General features: G+C 39.9%; 1 non-coding gene across 1 annotated transcript; it reads right to left on the minus strand.

Annotated features, from left to right (window-relative positions):
- Positions 1-596: 596 nt before the first annotated feature.
- Trnaa-cgc lies at positions 597-669 on the minus strand. Its single transcript has one exon. It is a non-coding gene; the product is annotated as a tRNA-Ala (tRNA).
- Positions 670-11,197: the final 10,528 nt, after the last annotated feature.

Genomic DNA, 11,197 nt, shown 5'->3' on the forward strand with positions numbered 1-11,197 from the left:
TTCTTCTCGGGTATGCAGCCGGATCATGAAGACGTTATGATCCGGCTGCATACCCGAGAAGAATATTATCAATAAAAATATTATCTATGGCTGTGCTACTATTCCCCTGCACCCTGGTTGGAAAAACCAGTCTGCATCAGATCATATGAGTTTAAGAAATCTACCAACATCCTTTTTCTTGCACAGTCATATACAAAATTAATATTGAAGTCACTACATATAACTAATTTTTGGTATTTCCTATAAAGTTAACTATAAAGTGAACCATGAATCCTAGCTTGAGCAGAAATGGTCTGAAGCCAGAGTTAAGGGACCTGTAAACAACAACAATTAGAAGTTTAGTTTCACTAAATTCAACTACCTCTGCACAACATTCAAATATCTGTTCAGTATAGTGCCGTGATACGTCTACACACTCAAATGGAGGTGGTGGTGGTTAGTGTTTAACGTCCCGTCGACAACAAGGTCATTAGAGACGGAGCGCAAGCTCGGGTTACGGAAGGATGGGGAAGGAAATCGGCCGTGCCCTTTCAAAGGAACCATCCCGGCATTTGCCTGAAACGATTTAGGGAAATCACGGAAAACCTAAATCAGGATGGCCGGAGACGGGATTGAACCGTCGTCCTCCCGAATGCGAGTCCAGTGCGCTAACCACTGCGCCACCTCGCTCGGTACACTCAAATGGAATACTGCTTTTTACGTACATGGCCACTCCCACATTGTGCAAGGAACTCCTTGAAAAACAGCCAGCTAATCTGTATCCTGGTAAAGTAAGCCTCTGAATTGTCAAATTATTTAAGTGGTGTGCCGATATAGCAATAATGCCAGAGTCAATATCTAGAAGCAGTTCACTAACTTTATCTCTGATACCTCTTATATTCTGATGAAATATGCTAATTCCTTCTCTGCTTGGATACCTGACCCCCTCTGAAGGTGATTCCTTTGTTACAGGGACTTCCTTTAGGCAGCTGACTTCAATCTAAAAAAGGTGCAGCTCTAACACCAACTACTATAGGAATTTTTCCATGAGTAAGCCCGACATCATCCACTAAACTGTCACCTACAAGCTTAGCCAGCTTCCCCTTCCCATACCTATTGAGATGCAGCCATGCCTAGTGAAATCCAATCTCTTGACAGACTCAACTGGCACCACTGCAATGTGACCCATGCCCTCTGCTGTCAGTGCCTTCTCCTGCCCCATGTCAACACACCTACAGCAACATTAAGATGAGGCCAATCGTAATGCTGAAACAGTTGCATAAAGTGCACATTAGTGCCACCAGTTTGAGCAGCTATCTTAACCAGGTCACCACCTACATCACATTCCCAGTCCCTATCTAGACTATCTGCTGCTCCACCCACAATCACTACCTGATCCTCTTTTTTTAAAATTCTTACATAACTCCCCTATGCTATCAGTTACCTGAGCCAACCCTGCACTAGACTTCACAATGCTGGTGACTCGGTACTCACTCCCCAACACTTCCTGCAACTGCTGGCCCACACCTCTACCGTGCAAACCACCTAGCAGCAGAGCCTTCTTCTTTCTGTTAGACTTTTCAACTAACTTAGGCTTCCTAACTGCAGATAACTGCTGCATGTTTCCTATGTCTACAGCTACAAGAGGCTCCTCTCCACTCAACAATGACAGTTGGTCAAATCTATTGCATATTTGCAAAAGTACAACTGTCTGAATACTTCCTCCTCCTAACTGCCTTCTTGCCAACTGCCATTTCCCATTCCCCAGCACCCTTCACCCTCCTCAAGCTATCTAGTCCGTTCTTTGTGTATTGTAACTACACCTGAAGGGCACAGATCTTACGCTCCTGCTCCTCTGTCAACTTATTTCTACTACAGTTTCTGCATTCACAGGAGAGGATCTCACTAGAATGCCCACTGGCTTCCCCACTATATTCCCCCTAATGAAAATACTTTGAGCATACATCATACATGCTACATACATCAACTACTGCTCACACAGATACACTATCTGAGGAAAGTATCTGGACACCTATTAGTGGACTTTAATGTGGAGTGTGTCCATCCTTCACCTTTATGATGGCTTGAACTTGCTGGGGACACTTCCAATGAGGTACCTCAACGTCAATGAATGACTGGCAGCCCATTCTTCCTCAAGAGTCTAAGCCACACGAGGTTGGACATGGGTCTGAAGCAAAGTTGATATTCTAACTCATCTCAATAGTGTCCCACTGGGTTCAGGTTGGGACTCTGGGCAGGCCAACTCATTTCAGGAATGTTATTCTTCACAAACCATACCTCACAGATGCTGCTTTATGACAGAGTGCATTGTCATGCTGATACAGACAATCATAGTATCCACAATGTTCCTGTAATGCATGCAGAACACACGCACAATTTGTTCATATCATTCTGCATTTAGCTTTTTCTTAAGCACAAATAGGGGACCATGTTAACCACAAAAACACTTCCGTACCATAACACCATCCCCTTCATAATTCACTGTTGGCACTACATATCATTTCAAGCAAAGTTCACCAGGCATTCACCAAACCCAAACTCCTCAATCATATTGCCACAAGATATAGTGTGTTTCATCACTCCAAATGAGATGTTTCTGTCATTCATTGTCAAGACACTCCTACTTACAATGACTAAGCTAGCTTGACTGCTGGTAGCATTTTAGAGCTCACAAATGGTTCCTTCTAATGACTCCATGTGATGTTTTACAACCACCCTCCACAATGCTCGACAGACTCTATTGGTCAGTAAATGAGGTCTGCCTGGTCTTCATTTAGCTGTTTATGTTCCTCCGTATTTCCACTTCACAATCACCAACAATTGACTTGGGCAGCTTTAGAAGGGTTGAACTGGTGACATCCTATGACTAATCTATGTTTTGAAGTCAATGAGCTCTTCAGACCATTCCTTTCTTCTATCACTGCTTCTGTATTGACAACAAAGTACTCTTGTCTCCTTTTATACTGGTGGATCCACCTCTCATGACATCTAATTGTCAATTCTGCATTATATAGGGGTGTCCAGATATTTTTGATCAGAAAGTGTATACATTCAATGTCTCCTGTAGTCCTATTTGGTACAGGTCCCACACACTTGAACAGTATTCTAGGACGGGTGGCACAAGTGTTTTGTAAGCAGTCTCCTTTGTAGACTGATTGCATTTCCCTAGTATTCCACCAATGAACTGAAGTCTGCCGCCTGCTTTACTTGCAACTGGGTCTCAGTGATTGTTTCATTTCATATTGTATACAAATTGTTACCCCAAAGTATTTGTATGAGTTGACTGATTCCAATTGTGACTCACTATTAAGTCGTAAACAGAACTGAGTCCAAATCCAAAAGCATGGTTGTCATGAAGTATGACACTTAACAGTGAAAGCATTTTTATTATGAACACCAGCATACAGCCAGGACAGGACTGAATTCCCAGACAGAGAGTGCAGCTATTATTACAAACATTGTTATTCCAGAATATACAAACATAAGATATTTTGAGAAATTTTTCAAAACTGATGGCAATAGTGGGTGGATAGGATTGAACTTTTTTTTTTTTTTTTTTTTTTTTTTTTTTTTTTTTTTTTTTTTTTTTGTGCAGAATTTTACATTTCTGAACATTTAAAGAAAGTTTTGAATTTTTGTGCCATTTGAAAATCTTATCATCAAGACCTGGCTGAATATTTGTGCAGTTTTTTTCAGGCAGTAGTTCATTAGTGTTTGACATGTGGTGCTACAGAAGAATGTTAAAATCAGATGGACTGATAAAATAAGAAATGAGGAGGTTCTCCACATTATCGGTGAAGGAAGGAATACATGGAAAACACTGACAAGAAGAAGGGTGGAGTGATAGGACATACGAGGGGGACCCAAAAGAAACCGGATTGTTGTCATAAAAAATTTATTGATGAACCTTTTTACAAAATTACTTAAGTCACCTTCAAAATACTCTCCATGCTAGAAGCATGTTTGGAACTCTTAAAGTTTTATATTGTCCAGTGCCCTTTTCGAAGCTGTTTTTACCGCCTCCACATCGTCATAACGCTCCCCTTTTAGCTTTTGTTTTCATTCGAGGAAATAAGAAAAAGTCGCACGGGGCTAGGTCCGGCGAATATGGAGCTTGGGGAATGACAGACCACCTCTGAGATGCCAAATAGTGGATCACTCGTAAGGCCGTGTGTGCTGGAGCGTTGTCGTGATGCAGAAACCAGTCACCTGATCGCCAAAGTTCCAGGCATTTCCTCCTCACATCCTCTCGCAGACGCTTTAAAACATCCAAGCAAAAGTACTGGTTAACAGTCTAGCCAGGGGGTACGAATTCCCGATCACAATTCCACGAACATCAAAAAAGACAATGATCATTGTCTTCACATTTGACCTCACTTGCCTTGCTTTTTTTTTGGTCTGGGAGAGTTGGGAGTCCTCCACTGGCTTGACGCTTGCTTGGTTTCTGCGTCATATCCATAACACCAACTCTCATCCCCTGTAATGACTTTGTTCAAGAAGTTTGGATCATATGCAATATCTGTTTTCAAGTCCTGATACACATTCATGCGGATGGTTTTTTGCTCCTGTGTGAGAAGGCGCGGAACAAATTTAGCAGCAACACGTCTCATGTGCAAATCCTCACTCAAAATCTGCTGGCACGAGCTCCAACTGATTCCTGTCTCTGCTGAAATTTGGTCGATCATTTGACGATGATCCTCGTTGATCTTTTGGCGGACCTTTTCAATGTTCTCCTCATTTTGCGATGTTGAAGGGCGTCCAGAACGAGCTTGGTCTTCAACACACATCTCACCAAGTTTAAAGCGCCCAAACCACTCGAAAACCTGTGTGCGGCTCATAGCATCCTCCTGGAAAGCTTCCTGAAGCATTTGGTGTATCTCTGTTGCAGTTTTTTTAAGTAGGAAACATAATTTCACACACACTCTTTGTTCTTTTAAAGTTGCCATAACGACTTCGTAGAGGTAACCCGCCAACAGTCAGAGAAACACAATACCACACTTGCACGTTCAGCTCTATATTGACGCCGTCTGCACAGCTGTTTCATGAAGGTCTCTACTAACACCATCTAGCGTGAGAACCCTGCAGTACGTCTACGAGTGGCAGCACCCTCGGAGTCCGATTTCTTTTGGGTCCCCCCTCGTATGTTCAGGCATCAGGGGATAACCTGCATAGTACTAAGAGGGAATGTAGGAAAAAACGGACATCTGAATACATCCAACAAAGAACTGAGGATTTAGGGTGCAAGTTCTACTCTGGGATGAAGAGGTTACCCCTGCAGGTGCATTCGTGGCAGGCCACATCAAACGAGTCAGGAGACTGATAACTCAAAAAAATTACAGATCACAGCGTCATCTGTGAAAAGTCTGAGTAATATACAGCCTAAACAGCAAGGGGCATATCTGGAGTTACCTCTACATCTGTTGATATTAGAAAACACGCTCTGTCCTCTCTACCAGAAAAACCTTAATCCAGTCACAAATTCCATTTGATACACCGTACAACCATATTTTTGATAATAAGCGTAAGTGTAATACGGAATCAAATGCTTTTGGAAATAAAAAAATGCTGCATGCCTGGCTTCCAGGATGTAATGAGAAGAGTATGAGTTGGTTTTCAGATGATCGATGTTTTCAGGATCTATGCTGACTGACATGGAAGGGGTCATTCTGCTCAAGATACCTCATTCCATTTGAGCTCAGAATATGTTCTAAGATTCTGCAACAAATGAATGTCATGGACACTGGAAGTTAGTTTTGTAATCACTTCTGCTACCCTTTTTGTAGACAGGTGTGACCATTACTTTCTTCTAACTACTGAGCATGGTTTTCTTTAGAGAGATTCGCAATATATTATGGTCAAACTAGGGGCTAATGCAGCAGAAAATTCAGTACATAATCTGATACATATTCCACTGGATAATGGAGCTTCATTCAATTTCTCAATGCCACTGGCACTAATATCTATTTCACTTATCTTTGCAGTGGTGCGTGAATTAGACTGAGGCAGTACCCGTGGATTTTACATTGTAAAGGAACGTTTGAAAATAGAGTTCAACATTTCTGCTTTCTCCATTCTTGTCTCATCCATGAGTGACTGGACACTTAACTTTGGTGCCACTAACAGAACTTTGGTGTTGTGAAAGATCTTGGGCAATATTCTGCTATGGTAGTCATTGAAGGCTTCATGCATTCCCCTCTTGACTGCCAAATGTATTTATCTCTTTATCTAAAGCCATATACTTTGTTTCACACCTATTACACAGTAGTCACTGTTTCTTTACAGAGCAGTTTGTATTTTGGAGGGTCCTTGCCATCATAAAGTGTTTTACTATCTAGAATCTATCAAGTGCACACTCAGCTATGCTTTTAAACTTTAACCACAGTTCTTATACATGCTGCTCTACAGAGCTAAAACATTCATGTTCATTATTGAGATATAACACTACTGCCTCTTTCTGTAGTTTGCTTTTTGTTTTAACTGCCATTTTTACTTAATAATCATTGTTATTACAACTGTATCATCATCAGTGATTGCAATTTCAATGTGTACATCCTCAAAAATTTATTAATTAATGAATATCTAATCCAGTTGCTGGACAGTTCTTTATTTTACTCCACAACTGGTTTCAGATTTTAGATTAAAGCCATTTTTGGATTCTACCAGAAAATGGCTTCAATATAAAAAGTGAAATCAGCCATGGAGTAAAATAAGGAACCTTTTAGCAAGGGGAGTGAATGTTCATTAATTCAGTATACAACTGCAGAGCAGCAGAGAAACTAATAAATCATCTTCAAAGAGGTAAGGTATATTTGTTGCTATTAGGCCCAATATCTTCTTTTTCTTTTTCCTATATCCCATATCTTCATAGAGTGGTTTTATCAGATTTGGCATTGTTAACATTAGAGGGTGGCTGGATGGCCTTCCTTTTGCCACCCATTTACCCTTGTGATGGAATTTATGTAGCACTCATTGTGTCTAGTGTTAACCAGGCAAGAGTGTGTGAACATTTTCAAAATGTTTGCAAATTGAATAAGTGGGGTGTGACATAGGTACCAGTCCAGCATTCACCTAGTCAGATGTGTGAAACTGTCTAGGAACCACACCCAGGCTGACCAGCATACCAGCCCTCATCATTAGCCCACAAGAAGGATTTGGCAGGAGGCCAACATGCCCACCTGAATCCCGGAAGCAGTGTGCTTACATGCTCAGATCTCCATATGGGTAGCATTAGATCCAGTATATTCTGAGCTACCTAGGTAGTTTTAAGAGAAGCTATTTAGTAATGTTTCATGGGATGCCTTATCAAATCCACCACTTACAAAACTGTAATCATCCCAGTTGTTTGTTGGATGATTAAAGTCTCTTCTGATGATGATAGAATGATTAGGGTTTTCTCTATTGTTTTCCATTCCATTTGGTGGTTGATAGAAAGATCCAATTATAAATTTATGCCCACAGTTGATCCTGAATCTTGCCCATGCAATCTTTATGGTTTTGAGTTTCTTGTCTAGTGACAAATATACCACCTCTATTACCCTTTAGCCTATCCTTTCAATATATGCTTACATTTTCTCCAAAAATCTCACTGTTATCAATGCCAAATTTTAAACAGCTTTCTGTAACTACTATGTGAGCTGCACTACTTTTCTCAGCACTTCAAACTCTGGCAGTTTGTTGGGAATGCCTCAGTGGGGATTTTAATACTCTTACCTGCTAGGGTCATTTCTTTGGATCTTATATTAAAACTTGTGTGTCTCCTACAGCTGTCTTGTGAACGTGATGCAGAATCATCTACATAAACAGTCAGCAACTTGGGTAGCAGCCTCTGTTGTGTAGTCCACACATGAAACATTTAAGGGGACCCTACAGTTCCCAACCCAATGACCAGGTCTAGGAAGTCACAGCCTAACTTGTCACAAAACCTCTTAAAGTCTCTGGTTCCTGCCATTCACTTGACTCACAATCAGATCTGGGGCAATGCTGCAGGTTATGACCTTCACTGAAATTCTGTGAGCAACCTGTTCTGCCAGTCACTGGAATGATCCAAATACGACTGAAGAGCCCAGACAACAGGCATTGTTGTTGCAACATGCATCACAATCTGCATTTGCATGCACATTGCTCCTTCAGTGGCTGGCAGAACAGACTCTTCAGTGTGTCGAATGATCCTCCAAGCATACATAGTGAGTACACAAGGTGTTCCTTTCCATCCTTTGCTGCCATTTTCCTAAGAGGTAACATTATTTATCACATGTTTGAACTGATGATGATTAATATCCCCTAACCTTTTGTGTTTGCTCTCCTTGACAGTAGACACTTCATGTTTCCCAGTAGGTGAAGTGAGTCTCAGTGACTCAGTTTTGGCAGAAAACTGCACCTCATACTTGGTTAGGAGGATGGATGTAACATTATTAGTTCTTCTTTGTCTTGTCCCTCCCTGTAACAATAGATCCTGTGCTTCTTGCAGAGGAAACAGTATCCACAGGCAGGACAGTATCTGAAGTATGTAGTATCTCTGGTACATGAGTATTGGCAACCATCCTAACACACCCATTCAAAGCAGCTTCCAATTTGCTTGACAGTTGTCAGTGCAATTTCCAGCTGCTTACAAAAAAGCTTATTGATTCCCTTTTGATCTCCGGGTGTGTTATGCTACTAGCAGTTCCTGTTACCTTAGAGAACAGATGTGATTAACACTAAAAAAGAGATTTGTGTTATGAGAACAGAAAAAAACTGGGATTAAAGTTACTGATACCCTGATACATTTTTGAGCTTATGGTCACCAACTAATTTGAAAGTGATATTAATTTACAATAAATGCAGAAAATATACACTCCTTTTCAAAGAGAAAACTAACTCTAACACAATAAATTTGTTAGAGTGTATGCTACAGTACTGTAAATCACAAATGCCAATTTACTATGAAATATGTTACACACAAAATTTGTAATTTCTGAAATTCTCAAAAATATACATTAATTCATGTAGATATACACTGAAATTTGAGGTGAACTTTTTTTGCGAGTATACTACTGCTAATACTGTATAAAGCATGCACTCATAAGTATTCAAATATTCTCAAAAAATTTACCTTTTTTCCCATAAATACACAAACAAATTAGGGAATTATTGTTTTTGAACAAGACAGACTGCTCCTTACCATACAGAAGACATGTTAGGTGGCAGACAGGCACAATTAAAAGACACTTATATAAAGCTTTCAGCCACAACCTTCATCAGTAGAAGATGATGATGATGATGATGATGATGTTTGGTTTGTGGGGTGCTCAACTGTGCAGTTATCAGCGCCCTTACATATTCCCAACCTTTGCTCACTCCAGTCTTGCCACTTTCATGAATGATGACGAAATGATGAGGACAACACAAACACCCAGTCATCTCAAGGCGGGTGAAAACCCCTGACCCCACCAGGAATCGGTAGAAAAGAGACACACACCACACATACATGCAAGCACACCTCATGCATACATGACTGCCAACTCCAGTATCTGGGACCAAAATGCAACTATCACACAGGATGCAAGCAACAGTCTGGAGGTACTGTCCAAAAGAAAAGCTGCACAAATATTCAGTCAGACCTCAACAAAGTATTAAAGTGGCACCTTAAATGTTAAGAAATGTAAAATTTTGCACTTTCTCAAATACGTAAAAGTAGCATCCTATGAGTAAAATATCAACGAGTCACAAACAAAATCAATTATTTCCTACAAATACCAAGAGGTAAAAATTTCTAGACGCATAACATGGGAAGATCACACAGCCCCTTAATATCTACTGGAAAATCATCCATTGTGAGAAATTCAGCAAAACCTGTTCAAGTACGTATTTTTTTGGCTACCTTGCAGATGCTGGATTGGTGTGCTGATCCTTAACTGTTATTGTTGGGTCAATAAAGGCCAAATGCACTTTTTTCTTTCATTCTTGTTGCTATCATTGTTTCCCTATCTTCCATGTTTTGACCCAACACAAGTACTAGTGTTGCTCTACATTCAAGGAAGTGACCGAATGCTCTCCCTGATCTTGCTCCGTATTTTAGTGAAATAGCCTATTGTGAGCATATACATACAACCACCTTCGAATTGTTTTATCTGTATCAGTTGTAAGTAAATCTGCCACTGCAGCATTCATATCAACCACCAGGCTAAGAACAGCTTTAGTTACTTACCACCACCACTACTACTAATACTACTACTACTATTATTTTATTTTAGCAATAAATTAATGGCTGGCATTATTATGAACATAACAGAAGCCCATGTACAGTTTGTATAATATATAAGATATAGACCACATGGGGGTTAATGTTTTATTTTGGTGTCCATTCATACACAGGAACTTTCCGCACAGTTGAAATGTAAGTATTTGTTCATACATCTCTGGAATGCATGTGGCAATTGACAAGACTTTAATTTTGAGATGACTGTCCTACCCAATGAAATGTAGAAAAAAAAATAAAAATAAATGTAACATTAAGGTCTTTGATTTGGTAGGCTATCCAACATTTTATATTAGAAACTTTGAAATTTATGCAGTAAATCTTTCTTTTATATCAAGTAAGGGAAAAATATTTTGTTAACCATGTAGCAGGTACTAACACCTTTTACAACAGTATTTCATTTGCTAACATTTTATTGACAAAAAGGTTGACATTGGTTTGTACATTAGAAAAGACCAACCAACTATTTCCCACTACTTTTACTCAGTCAGCGAAGAGCTGTAACTTCAACCGTGTTTGATTCTACAAAAGCCATAACAATGGTGTCAAATCTTTTGGTCAAAATTCAGTGTGTCATTTCTCATACCCAAGATGTTTAAAGAGGGAAATGTTTATGAATGAACAGGCCTTAAGAAAAAGCCTGAAGTCAGTAGATGTGTGTTGTGCATATCAGAACATCACATGGAAATCACTGAAATTGAACAGACTCATCTTGATGGACATAAGCCAATAGAATACAACTTGAGGACCAGTAAGAGGAATGGAGTGGTTGTATGTGCAGAAAATGAAGTAAAGTGCCAAGCTCTTCTGGTTAATAAATATTGTGTTGAACAACAGTTTGAAGGTGTGCCACAATAGTGGATCAGGAAATACACAAGCAAGTACCACTGGCAGTTTTCAGACCACCAGCAGAATATATCTTAAATTTCATTAAAAAGAGTTAGGGACAGTTTTAATAAA

This window comes from Schistocerca americana, chromosome 2, assembly GCF_021461395.2.
Source record: "Schistocerca americana isolate TAMUIC-IGC-003095 chromosome 2, iqSchAmer2.1, whole genome shotgun sequence".
NCBI lineage: Eukaryota > Metazoa > Arthropoda > Insecta > Orthoptera > Acrididae > Schistocerca > Schistocerca americana.